The following is a 14,647-nucleotide window of genomic DNA, read 5'->3' as shown; positions in this document are numbered from 1 at the left end:
AATCTATAAAGAAGTTTTATATTATGGGTTTTTTATAATAATTTTCAAATTCTTAAATAATTGGCATGTGCCACATTGCCTGGCAAATAGTTGTTCTTTAATAGATATTGAGTTTGTTTTGTAAGATGAAAAAGTTATGGAAAACTGCCATACGATAATGTGAACATAATACTTGTAAATGGTTAAGATGGTGAGTTTTATATTATGGAGTTTTTATAACAATTCTCAAATTTTTAAATAAAAATAAGTGGCACTGGAAAATACAGAAAGTACAATAGTGGATTTCGAGATCATGATTATAGATCAAGAAATATTAGTAATTAATGTACATGAAGGGACAACCTGAATTGATAGAAGTGGTCAAAAACTGACTCATACTAATGGCTGAAGAACTTTGTAAACTTATTTGAAAACCAATTAATTGTACACTTTAAAGGATTGAATCACATGATATGGAATATGCGTGTCAATAAATGTATTTTTAGGAAATGATGCAGGATCAATCTCTTATCAGTTTTCTGATAGTATAACTTCTTAATAGATATAATACCAAAAGCTGCATATGTAAAAGAAAGACTTGATAAGTATATATATCAAAATTAAAATTGGGTAAGGTAGCAAAAGACATTCATAATAAAAAGAGAAGCTACAGACCGGGGTTGCAAATGTACAAATCACATATCTGACGACATTTACATACAAAATTTATAAAGAACTCAACAAAAACAACCAATTTGATTTTAAAATGGAAAAAAAACTAACCAAATACCTTCATGAAAACAGTACAAAAATGAACAAAAAGATTTTCAATACCATCAGCCGTCAGACAAATTAAAATCAAAACAATGATAAAATACTACTACATATTTATTAGATTGGCAAAACTAAAAATTACTGACAATACCAAGTATGGATGAGAGCGTGGAACAACTATAAATCAGCTTATGAGAATACAAAATGGTACAGCTACTCTTAAAAATGATTTGGGCATTTCTAGTAAACTTAAAAAACAACAACTTATACAGAACCCTGCAATCCTACACCTGGGTATTTACCTTAAACAAATTAAAAATGGTTTTCACATTCTTCTCAAGTTCAAGAGTCAAATAGACCACAACACAATAATTTTGGGTGACTTTAACACATCTCTTTCATCACTAGATAGATCTTCCAAACAAAAGCTGAACAAAGAAACTATAAAACTCAATAATACAATCAATAACTTAGACTTAACTGACATATATAGAATATTTCAACCTTCAACTAGAGAATACACTTTCTTCTCAGCAGTACATGGATCCTTCTCTAAAACAGACCGTATACTATGCCACAAAGCAACTCTTAGCTAATATAAAAAAGGAGAGATACTTCACTGCATTCTATCAGATCATAATGGAATGAAATTAGAAATCAATGATAAAATAAGAAATAAAATCCACTCAAAATAACACCTGTAGACTAAATTATATGCTACTGAATGAACAACGGGTTTCAGAAGACATAAAGGAGGAGATTTAAAAAAAAAATCACAGGTGAGTGAGAACACAGAACTGGTTTCATAGTGTTCCAGAGAATTGATATTTTATCTAAGAGGAAAGTTCATTTCATGGAGTTCATTCCTTAAAAACAAGAAAAAGTCAACAAATAAATAACTTAACATTACATCTCAAAGCCATAGAAAAAGAAGAACAAATCAACAGCAAAAGCAGAAGATAGGAAATAATTAAAATCCAAGATGAAATCAGTGAAATTGAAACAAAAGAAACAATTGAAAAAATTGACAGAACAGAAAGTTGGTTCTTTGAAAAAAATAAATACAATTGACTGATCCTTAGCCATGCTAATGAAGAAAAGGAAAGAGAAAATTCAAATTACTAAGATACATGATAAAAAGAAAATATCACAACAGACACTAAAGAAATACAGAAGATAATTAAAAATTATTTTGAAAACTTGTACTCTAATAAAATAGAAAATACCAAAGGCATCAACAAATTTCTAGAGTCATATAATTTGCCCATATTGAATCAGGACAATATACACAATTTAAACAGATCAATTTCAAGTGACAATATACAAGACACCATCAAAAGGCAACCAACCAAAGACTATACTTTCAGGGATCATTTCTATAGTATGTTACTAGAGAAGTTTCAAGAAAATGGGTTCCAACCAAGAATTGTGTTTCCAGCGAAATTAAGCTTCAGGATGGAAGATGAAATTAAAACCTTCCACGATAAACAAAAGTTAAAAGAATTTGCAGCTAGAAAACCATCTCTTCAAAACATCCTTGGCAAAACATTACAGGAAGAGGAAATGGAAAATAACAATGAAAACCAACAGTGGGAGGTAGGACAGTAAAGGGGGGGAAATAATCAAAGAGGAAAACAAACCATGTTTAGTAACATAAATAAACAAATATGGCTGGAAGAACAACCCATATCTCAATAATAACCCTAAATGTTAATGGCTTAAACTCACCAATCAAGAGACACAGGCTAGTAGAATGGATCTCAAAACAAGACCCAACAATATGCTGCCTACAGGAGACGCATTTGATAGGAAAAGACATACATAGGCTGAAGGTGAAAGGTTGGGAAAAATCATATAACTCATATGGACTTCAGAAACAAGCAGGAGTATCCATACTCATATCAAATAAAATAGATTTCAAGCCAAAGTTAATCAAAAGGGATAAAGAGGGACACCACATACTGCTCAAGGGAACCATACACCAACAAGACATAACAATCATAAATATATATGCCCCAAACAATGGTGCAGCTATGTTCATCAAACAAACTCTTCTCAAGTTCAAGAGTCTAATAGACCACCATACAATAATCATGGGAGACTTCAACACACCTCTCTCACCACTGGACAGATCTTCCAAACAAAAGTTGAATAAGGAAACTATAGAACTCAATAACACAATTAATAACCTAGACTTAATTGACATATATAGAATATACCACCCAACATCAAGCAGTTACACTTTTTTCTCAGCAGCACATGGATCCTTCTCAAAAATAGATCATATATTATGTCACAGGGAAACTCTTAGACAATATAAACGAGTAGAGATAATACCATGCATCCTATCTGATCATAATGGAATGGAACTGAAAATCAATGATAAAAGAAGGAAGGAAAAAGAATACATCACTTGGAGAATGAACAATAGGTTACTGAATGATCAATGGGTTATAGAAGACATCAAGGAGGAAATTAAAAAATTCTTACAGATTAATGAAAACACAGACACAACATATCGGAATCTATGGGACACATTGAAAGCAGTTCTAAGAGGAAAATTCATTGCTTGGAGTTCATTCCTTAAAAAAAGGAAAAACCAACAAATAAATGATCTCATACTTCATCTCAAAATCCTAGAAAAAGAAGAGCAAAACAACAGCAAAAGAAGTAGAAGGCAAGAAATAATTAAAATCAGAGCTGAAATTAATGAAATCGAAACAAAAGAAACAATTGAAAAAATTGACAAAACTAAAAGTTGGTTCTTTGAAAAAAATAAACAAAATTGACAGACCCTTAGCCATGCTAGCGAAGAGAAGAAGAGAGAGAACTCAAATTACTAGCATACGGGATGAAAAAGGCAATATCACAACAGACACTTCAGAAATACAGAAGAAAATCAAAAATTATTTTGAATCCTTATACTCCAATAAATTAGAAGATAGTGAAGGCATAGATAAATTTCTTAAGTCATATGATCTGCCCAGATTGAGTCAGGAGGATATAGACAACCTAAACAGACCAATATCAATTGAGGAAATAGAAGAAACCATCAAAAGACTACCAACTAAGAAAAGCCCAGGACCGGATGGGTATACAGCAGAGTTTTACAAAACCTTTAAAGAGGAACTAATACCAATACTTTTCAAGCTACTTCGGGAAATAGAAAAAGAGGGAGAACTTCCAAATTCATTCTACGAGGCCAACATCACCCTGATACCTAAACCAGACAAAGACACTTCAAAGAAAGAAAACTACAGACCAATATCTCCAATGAACCTAGATGCAAAAATCCTCAATAAAATTCTGGCGACTCGGATACAAAAACATATCAAAAAAATTGTGCACCATGATCAAGTAGGATTCATCCCTGGGATGCAAGGCTGGTTCAATATACGGAAATCAATAAATGTTATTCACCACATGAATAGACTTAAAAATAAGAACCATATGATCATCTCGATAGATGCGGAAAAAGCATTCGACAAAGTACAGCATCCCTTTATGTTGAAAACTCTAGAAAAACTAGGGATAACAGGAACATACCTCAATATTGTAAAAGCAATCTATGCTAAGCCTCAGGCTAGCATCATTCTGAATGGAGAAAAATTGAAGGCATTCCCTCTAAAATCTGGAACAAGACAGGGATGCCCTCTCTCACCACTTCTGTTCAACATAGTTCTCGAAACACTGGCCAGAGCAATTAGACAGACGAAAGAAATTAAAGGCATCAAAATAGGAAAAGAAGAACTTAAATTATCACTATTTGCAGATGACATGATTCTATACCTAGCAAACCCAAAAGGGTCTACAAAGAAACTATTAGAGCTAATAAATAAATTCAGCAAAGTGGCAGGATATAAAATCAACACGCATAAATCAAAGGCATTCCTGTATATCAGCGACAAATCCTATGAAATGGAAATGAGGACAACCACTCCATCCACAATATCTTCAAAAAAAATAAAATACTTGGGAATCAACCTAACAAAAGAGGTGAAAGACTTATACAATGAAAACTACAGAACCCTAAAGAGAGAAATAGAAGAAGATCTTAGAAGATGGAAAAATATACCCTGTTCATGGATAGGCAGAACTAACATCATCAAAATGGCGATATTACCAAAAGTTCTCTATAGGTTTAATGCAATGCCAATCAAAATCCCAACGGCATTTCTTGTAGAAATAGAGAAAGCAATCATGAAATTCATATGGAAAAATAAAAGACCCAGAATAGCAAAAACAATGCTAAGCAGGAAGTGTGAATCAGGCGGTATAGCGATACCAGACTTCAAACTATACTACAGAGCAATAGTAACAAAAACAGCATGGTACTGGTACCAAAACAGGCGGGTGGACCAATGGTACAGAATAGAGGACACAGAAACCAATCCACAAAACTACAACTACCTTATATTTGATAAAGGGGCTAAAAGCATGCAATGGAGGAAGGATAACATCTTCAACAAATGGTGCTGGGAAAACTGGAAATCCATATGCAACAAAATGAAACTGAATCCCTTTCTCTCGCCATGCACAAAAGTGAATTCAAAATGGATCAAGGAGCTTGATATCAAATCAGAGACACGCCGTCTGATAGAACAAAAAGTTGGCTACGATCTACATACTGTGGGGTCGGGCTCCAAATTCCTCAATAGGACACCCATAGCACAAAAGTTAATAACTAGAATCAACAAATGGGACTTACTCAAACTAAAAATTTTTTTCTCAGCAAAAGATACAATAAGAGAGGTAAATAGAGAGCCTACATCCTGGGAACAAATCTTTACTCCTCACACTTCAGATAGAGCCCTAATATCCAGAGTATACAAAGAACTCAAAAAATTAGACAATAAGAGAACAAACAACCCAATCAACAAATGGGCCAAGGACCTGAACAGACACTTCTGAGAGGAGGACATACAATCAATCAACAAGTACATGAAAAAATGCTCACCATCTCTAGCAGTCAGAGAAATGCAAATCAAAACCACCCTAAGATACCATCTCACTCCAGTTAGATTGGCAGCCATTATGAAGTCAAACAACAACAAGTGCTGGCGAGGATGTGGGGAAAAGGGTACACTTGTACATTGCTGGTGGGACTGCAAATTGGTGCAGCCAATTTGGAAAGCAGTATGGAGATTTCTTGGAAAGCTGGGAATGGAGCCACCATTTGACCCAGCTATTCCCCTTCTTGGTCTATTCCCTAAAGACCTAAAAAGAGCATGCTACAGGGACACTGCTACATCGATGTTCATAGCAGCACAATTCACAATAGCTAGACTGTGGAACCAACCTAGATGCCCTTCAATGGATGAATGGATAAAAAAAAAATGTGGCATTTATACACAATGGAGTATTACTCTGCATTAAAAAATGACAAAATCATAGAATTTACAGGGAAATGGATGGCATTAGAGCAGATTATGCTAAGTGAAGCTAGCCAATCCCTAAAAAACAAATGCCAAATGTCTTCTTTGATATAAGGAGAGTAACTAAGAACAGAGTAGGGTCGAAGAGCATGAGAAGAAGATTAACATTAAACAGGGATGAGAGGTGGGAGGGAAAGGGAGAGAGAAGGGAAATTGCATGGAAATGGAAGGAGACCCTCAGAGTTATACAAAAGTACATACAAGAGGAAGTGAGGGGAAGGGGAAAAATAATACAAGGGGGACAAACGAATGTCAGTAGAGGGGGCAGAGAGAGAAGAGGTGAGGGGAGGGGAGGGGAGGGGGGATAGTAGAGGATAGGAAAGGCAGCAGAACACAACAAACACGAGTATGGCAATATGTAAATCAATGGATGTGTAACTGATGTGATTCTGCAATCTGTATATGGGGTAAAAATGGGAGCTCATAACCCACTTGAATCAAATTGTGAAATATGATATATCAAGAACTATGTAATGTTTTGAACAGCCAACAATAAAAAATTAAAAAAAAAAAAGATTCTTCCCTTTAAAAAAAAAAAAGTCAACCAACCAAAAAAAGCCCAGCACCTGGCGGATACACAGCCTACTTCTACAACACCTTTAAAAAAGAACTAATACCAATACTCTTCAATTAATTTCAGGAAATAGAAAAAGAAGCAGCACTTCCAAACTCATTCTATGCAAATATTACCCTGATTCTAAAACCAGGCAAAGTCACATCAAAAAAAGAAAACTTCAGACCAATATCTCTAATGAATATACATGCAAAAATTCTCAATAAAATTCTGGCAAATTGAGTATGAAAACATATCAAAAAAGATCATGCACAAAGATCAAGTTGGATTCATCCCAGGGACGGAAGTTTGGTTCAACATACAGAAATCAATAAATGTAATTCATCACATCAATAGACTTAAAGATAAGAATCATATGATCATCTCAATAGACACAGAAAAAGCATTTGACAAAATATAGCACCCCTTTATGTTCAAAACACTAGAAAAACTTGAGATAACAGGAACATCTCTCAACATCATAAAGGCTATCTATACTAAGCCCCAGGCCAACATCATTCTAAATGGAGAAAAATTGAAGACATTCCCTCTACAAACTAGAACAAGACAGGGATACCCTCTTTCACCACTTCTATTTAACATAATTCTTGAAACACTGGCCAGTGAATAATTCTAGAAGATCCTAAAAGTTCCACAAGAAATTTCCAGAACTAGTAAATGAATTCAGCAAAGTAGCAGGATATAAAATCAACACCCATAAATCAAAGGCATTTCTGTATATGAGTGATAAATCCTCAGAAATGAAAACGAGGAACACTACCCCATTTATAAGGCTTCAAAAAAAAAAACACTTGGGAATCAACTTAATGAAAGAGGTGAAATATATATAAAATTACAGAACCCTAAAGAAGTCAAAGAGGACCTTAGAAGATGGAAGAATCTACCTTGCTTGTGGATAGGCAGAATTAATGTTATCAAAATGACCATACTTCCAAAAGCACTGTACAGATTTAATGAAATTCTGATCAAAATCTCAATGACATTCCTCATAGAAATAGATAAAGCAATCATGAAATTCATCTGGAAAAATAAGCGACCCAGAATAGCTAAATCAATCCTTAGCAGGAAGAGTGAAGCAGGTGGCATCACTATACCAGATCTTAAACTATACTACAGAGCAAGAGTAACAAAAACAGCATGGTATTGGCACCAAAACAGACTGGTAGACTAATGGTACACAATAGAGGACACAGAGACTAACCCACAAAATTACAATTATCTTATATTAGACAAAGGTGCCAAGAACATGCATTGGAGAAAAGATAGCCTCTTCAACAAATGGTGCTGGGAAAACTGGAAGTCCATATGCAACCAAATGAAATTAAACCCCTCTCAACATGCACAAAACTCAACTCAAAGTGGATCAAGGACCTAGGAATAAAACCAGAGACCTTTCACCTAATGGCAGAAAAAGTAGGACAAAATCTCCATTATGTGGGATTAGACCCCAACTTCCTTAATAAGGCTCCTTTGGCACAAGAATTAAAATCAAGAATCAATAACTGGGATGGACTAAAACTAAAAAGTTTCTTCTCAGCAAAAGAAAAATCTGTGAGGTGAATAGAGGTCCCACATCTTGGGAGTAAATCTTTATCCCTCATATATCAGATAGATCACTAATCACTAGGTCTATAAAGAGCTCAAAAAGCTAAGCACCAAAAAACCAAATAGCCCAATCAATAAATGGGCCAAGGACCTGAACAGACACCTCTCAGAAGATGATATACAATCAATCAACAAATATGTGAAAACATGGTCTTTATTGCTAGCAATTAGAGGAATGCAAATAAAAATTACTCTATCATCTCACTCCAGTCAGAATGGCAGCTGTTATAAAGACAAACAACAATAAGTGTTGGCAAGGATGTAGAGGAAAAGGTACACTCATACACTGCTGGTGGGACTGCAAATTGGTACAGCCAATATGGAAAGCAGTATGGAGATTTCTTGGAAAATTGGGAATGGAACCATCATTTGACCCAGCTATCCTTCTCCTCAGTCTATACCCAAAGGATTTTAAAACAGCATACTTCAGGGACACAGCCACATCAATGTTTACTGCAGCACAATTCACAATAGCTAAACTGTGGAGCCAACCTAGATGTCCTTCAGTAGATGAATGGATAAAAAAATGTGGCATATATACACAATGGAATATTACTCAGCAATAAAAGAGAATAAAATCATGGCATTTGCAGGTAAATGAATGGAGTTAGAGAAGATAATGCTAAGTGAAGTTAGCCAATCCCAAATAACCAAATGCTGAATGTTTCTCTGATATAAAGAGCCTGATTCATAGTGGGTTAGGGAGGGGGAGTATGGGAGGAATAGATGAGCTCTAGATAGGGCAGGGGGGGAGGGGAAGGGAGGGGGCATGGGGTTAGAAATGATGGTGGAATGTGATGGGCATTATTATTCAAAGTACATATATGAAGACACGATCTTGTGTGAATATACTTTATATACAACCAGAGATATGAAAAATTGTGTTCTATATGTGTAATAAGAATTGTAATGCATTCTGCTGTCATATGTAAATAAAAATTTAAAAAATAATAACAATAAAAGTTCAGTCATTTATCAGCTCTGTGACTTTAGGAAATTGAATCTCATTTTTCCTATACATAAAATGTGAATAATAAAACTACCTGCATTATATGCTTATCATGAATATTAAATGAGAACTTTATATAAAATGCTTGAAATATAGTAAGGGTTCCATAAAAATTAGGGATTATTTTTTTACCCTGTAAATACTAATTTCTCTCCACTGAATCCATCCTAAAAAAATCCTTGAGATCATTTTTCTATATTTCCACTTTTGTTATTTTTCTATCCCTTCTTTTTTATTTTTTTAGTTGTTTATGGACCTTTATTTATTTATTTGCTTGTTTGTTTATTTATAGGTGGTGCTGAGAATCAAACCCAGTGCCTTATACATGCTAGGCAAACACTCTACCACTGAGCTACAACCCCAGCCATTTCTAGCCCTTCTTATGCCTGCATTTTGTCTATTCAATAAAACAGGAGGGTCCCCCAGGAGAACCCCAGATTGAATCTGTCAATCAATTCCTGTCCTTGGGCCCAGACAACAATTCATGCTGAATAGGAATTTGCTATGCCCTCAGGACATTATATTCGGACTGCTTCCCTGTCATGAGACAGAGGCCTTCAAATTAGACAGTTCTGACACCACTCCTACATCCCAAGCATACTCCACTCTCCCTGTAAGTCACCACTGAGGGTCCAATACAGCCTTAACAGAGGAGGATTCTAGGTTTCCTAAGGGAAAAGACCAATAGAGGATAAGGACAAAAAATAGGAAGGTGTGAAATTAACAGATATATGCTGCCAAGTTCAAGGTTATCCAAGGACCAACTATATCTGCCCATTTTTAATAATGTCTCATTACCACCCAAATTGAGAGATGTAATATCTTACCTCAATCCACCCTAGCACCTAGAAAAACCTTTGAAAAGGTGGAATAGTGGGTGAGGCAATTGAGTTTGATATCCGATGCAGCATTTCTGCAGATCACACCTCCAACAAATTTCTTCTATTTAACAAATTTTTATTTTCTCTGCTTAGCACATCCTGCATCCCCTGCTCACTTGCAAAAACATTTCAGATGTTGTTTGCTCCATAAAGTTCCACTGAGAAACAAGGTATATATCATGCCCCCAACAACAGCTTCCAGAGCATATAGCCGCCAGCCTCAGAATCCATCACAGAGGGGGAAAAAAAAAGAAATTTCCATCTTCCACCCCCTCATGATCAAACTGGGGCTTCAGCCCACACAGATCTGTCACTCTGAGAAGGCTCCCCAGTCACAGCATCATCTTTGCCAAGGAAGAAGAGAGAAAATTGCATGTCAGAGCTACACAAAGTTAACTTTTCTATTACAGCTTGTGTTTTAGCAGCACTGCCTTCTTAGAATAATTATCTCAAAAGTACAAACTCTGTTTTCACCTGCAGTTGAAACCTGATTTGAGAAAGAAATCTCCTGGGTTATGTTCATACCACATCCTAAAATCATGTTGCAAAAGAACCAATCTGTAGAGCTGGAGAACTTATGGTGGTAATATCTGCAATTGTTAAGAAAACCTGTTTTGACAGGCTCCCTCCTGAACTTGTCACGTGAGATGAAGAGAAATACTCTTCAAAAAAGAATTAAATATGGGTTTTCTATTATGCCATTCTGCCATCCTAGAATATCAGCACCAATGCTGAATCACACATTCAATGTTATAAATCTTACCTATTCCTTAAGGCTCTGTTCAATTGTCATCTCTTTTAGGAAGTTGCCTCAATTAATTTGGCCCATATCACTTTCTCTTCAAACTCCTAGCAAGGACTTATAATTGTGTTGTGTGCTGTTCAGCCAATTTGGAACAAATGCAAAATATATCTTCTCAACAAGACAGTAGGATCAAGAGAAAGGAGACTGTTTATAATCTCCCTTGTATGCAATAAATGTTTCACAAGTACTTCCTACTTAACTAAAAAAAAAAAAAAACACTAAAGTGCTAAAGAAGCTTAAGCAACCCTGACTCCCACTGGGTCAATCATCAAACTATTTCAGTGTTGATAGAAAGCCACCTACCAACAACATATATGATCCTGAAAGCTGTCTGCTAGTTCCATATGATCGTTAAATGGTCCAAAATGTTCATCCCCAAAATTGAATTAGGCCCTCCATATGCTCAGAGAGACAGGCTCATACAAGGGAGCCCACTGATGGCCTTAAATGACATCTATGATGAAAAAGAGGCAAGTCATAGGTTGGAAAATTTGTTATCAAACACTTTTAAAGCAACACAGTCCAAAGGCCAGTATTTATTTGGGTCAGGTTTCTTTACAACAGACTGAAAGTGGGTGTCCCCCGTGTTCTTGAGAAGAAAAGTTCTAGTGCCACAAATCCATCTGCAAGTCCTTCTGTGGCTGTCAGGACTGTGGATAGAAAGATTACAGAGACAGGGCAAGATGCTGGACTGGGAAAGATGAAGTAGAGCTAGATATACAGGGTAATATACAGGTCTAAGCAAGATAGGTTACTGGAAGCAGAAGTTCAGAGTGGAATTCAAGCACAGATAAGCTCTGAGAGTCAGAAAAAGGCAGAGGGGATAAATCAGAAAGGCCAAGAGTCATCTAAAACCACTTGATTAACAGAGCAAGGCAAGGATCAAGACTGCACAATTAAAGTACAATGGATGGAGAGGCAGAGTCACAGTAATGCCACTTACTAGCTGTGTGGTCTTTGACAGGTCAAATCAACACCGCCTAAATTCCTTCATATGAAAAGGGAGCGATTAAAGTTACTTCACTCTCTACTTCCCAGTTTAGTAATAGGGATCAAAGGAGATAGTATATTTGAACAAGACTCGTAAATTCCAGATCACTCTTCAAATGTAATGACTATTATTAAATCATACATATGAACAAGGATCAGAGTTGTGTAGCACTAACAAAAAAGGCAATCTGAGTAATGAGCCCAGGACCTATACCAGAGACACAGAAATTTAAAGATAGATCATACCAGCAGAAAGATGTCACAGTGTAGCAGCAACAAAGAGGCCATGAAACTTCCCTACCACTGCAAGAAGAATCTTATACAAACTAAGGCAGCCACAAGAAAAGACAAGACCTTTTCCTCTCTCAACAGCAAAATTAAATAAAATTCATGCATTTAATGAGCATCTACTGTCGATCTGCATGGGACTGCAAGAAGGGAAAGGAATTACTTCTGTTTCCTGCCTCAGCAAGTGATACCACCATTTACCAAGTGGTCCAAATCTGAAACCCGAGATTCATCATAACTCCCCCTTTCCTGTTTTTGGTCTTTCCCATCCAATCAATCACTAACTCCCACAGTCTCCCTCCCTACACTTCTAGCATCTGTGTTCCTTCACAATGCCTACTGTTATGGTTCTCAGGTGATCAAGACCCTCATTATTTTAGCCTCTTAATTGGGCTCCATATTATCTATTATAGTAATCTTTTTTCAATCACAAAAGATTACATAACTCCTCCATACAAAAATTTCACAATGATTAACTACTGCCTGTGATGTCCTTAACATGACAAGACCCTCTACAATCTGGTTCCTAATACCTTTCCAGTGTCCTCTCTCACTAGTTACCCCACCCCTTCCACCCAACAGCTTTCTGGTCATGCCAAACAACTTAGTTTCTCCAATGTTTCATACTTTTGCAAAGCTCTCTTACTTTTCCTCTTTTGCTCTGTTTGGAATACAATTCTTCCCATTTTCTGGCAAGTAAATATGGATGGACTAAGCTTTTAAGTAAGACTGAATCATCATCACTTTGAATCATTTCTTTCCTCCTTCAAGTAGAACTAACACCACTCCTTCCTTTGTGCTTTTCCTTGCCCTATTTTGACTTCTATCATAGTATCTATAATATACTGTCGCATTTAAATGCTTACTTTTTAACTCCTCTATGAGACTGTGTACCCCTTGAAGACAGAGGCCATGTCTTATTCATCTTTGTAGCTACAGTGCCTACACAAAACTTAAATGTAGTAAGTACTCAACAAATATTTGCTGAATAGATGAATAAATATATCAACTACCAGGAGAAGAATTATAAGAAATTCACTAATCCCTCAACAAATCGGGCCCTCCCATTGAAGAAGACAGTAAAGTTAATATAATAAGTGAATATTAAAATGCATGTTTCAGACAACAGATGCTTCTAGGAGAAAAGAACAAAACAACTCATTCTCTCTAATTAGGGAAGAATCTATGGAGGGAATGAGACTTAAACTAGTTCTCAAAGGACTCATAGAACTTGAAGAGTTGGAAGTATGTGTCTGTAACTGAAAATATATGTGGTAGCAGAGGGTAGGAGAGTTGCAGGGAGATTTTTCAAGAGAATGTAACCTCAAGAATAAGATAAGCTTCTTCTTAAGATTCAGGAAAATAAAGCTAGCCCATCCACTGTACCACAAAGTACATTTCCAGTTATGAAGGTGACTTGCTCTTTGCTTTTTTAAAGTGGAAAAATTAAATTATCTAGTTTGGAAAGACTGCCTCAGAAGCACTTGACACACAGATTGACTATAGCGCCACCATTTTGGCAGAAGATAAATCAAATACAGAATGGCTCTGACAAAGCTCAGAACATGCAACAAAAACTGAGAGGGACAGGACTTGGATTCCAGCCATAACAAGTGAGTCAAGATATCTGAGAGGTAGCTACAAGCAGATTTTACATCAAAAGGGAAGAAGCAGTACTTTTTAAAAAGAATATAATCTTCAGAAACAACCTCCCCACAAGAAAAAAACAGTAGCAACATGATGCATTAAAAAAAAAAAAAAAAACATTTAAACACAGCAGGAAACAAACAGCTGGCAGATGTGAAGAGACTGACACTGCTGTTTCTGGAGATTCAAAAACTGGAAAGAGTTCAAAGAAATGAATCATTCCCATTCCCAATACCATGACATCCACATGATATTAATGTAAATTAAGGCTGAAAGCTCATATAATTCACCAGATTTTTGTCCCATGTGTATGATCAGTAGATAGTTTTCTTTTTTTAACTAACATGACCAGTTGTGGTGATAGCATGCAAGTCAAGTTAAATTTATCTTTGGAGACCTTGTTTTCTTTCTCTAAAAAGTAAATATAAAATATTCTCAGCTCATGAAAATGACACTGGAGATGCCTGCCATTCCCCACACCCTTCTCCAGGGTGCTCTAGTTAAAGAAAGAATCAAGGCCAGAATCCAGATACATAAATCTTTGGAGATTGTAAAGAACTTCTGGAGAATAAACATAGATATCTAACAGATGATAATACCAGGTGGTAAAGAGGGAGAGAATGGCAAGGAGATCAATTCAACATGGTAACTCATTTACCA

At 35.9% G+C, this 14,647-nt stretch overlaps 1 pseudogene; it reads left to right on the top strand.

Moving 5' to 3' along the window:
* Positions 1 to 2,104: 2,104 nt before the first annotated feature.
* Positions 2,105 to 2,183, top strand: LOC114092248 (small nucleolar RNA U3; annotated as a pseudogene).
* Positions 2,184 to 14,647: the final 12,464 nt, after the last annotated feature.

The sequence above is a fragment of the Marmota flaviventris genome, chromosome X (assembly GCF_047511675.1).
Source record: "Marmota flaviventris isolate mMarFla1 chromosome X, mMarFla1.hap1, whole genome shotgun sequence".
NCBI lineage: Eukaryota > Metazoa > Chordata > Mammalia > Rodentia > Sciuridae > Marmota > Marmota flaviventris.
The sequence above is the reverse complement of the archived record's forward strand: the minus strand, read 5'-3'. Positions and strand labels throughout refer to the sequence as shown.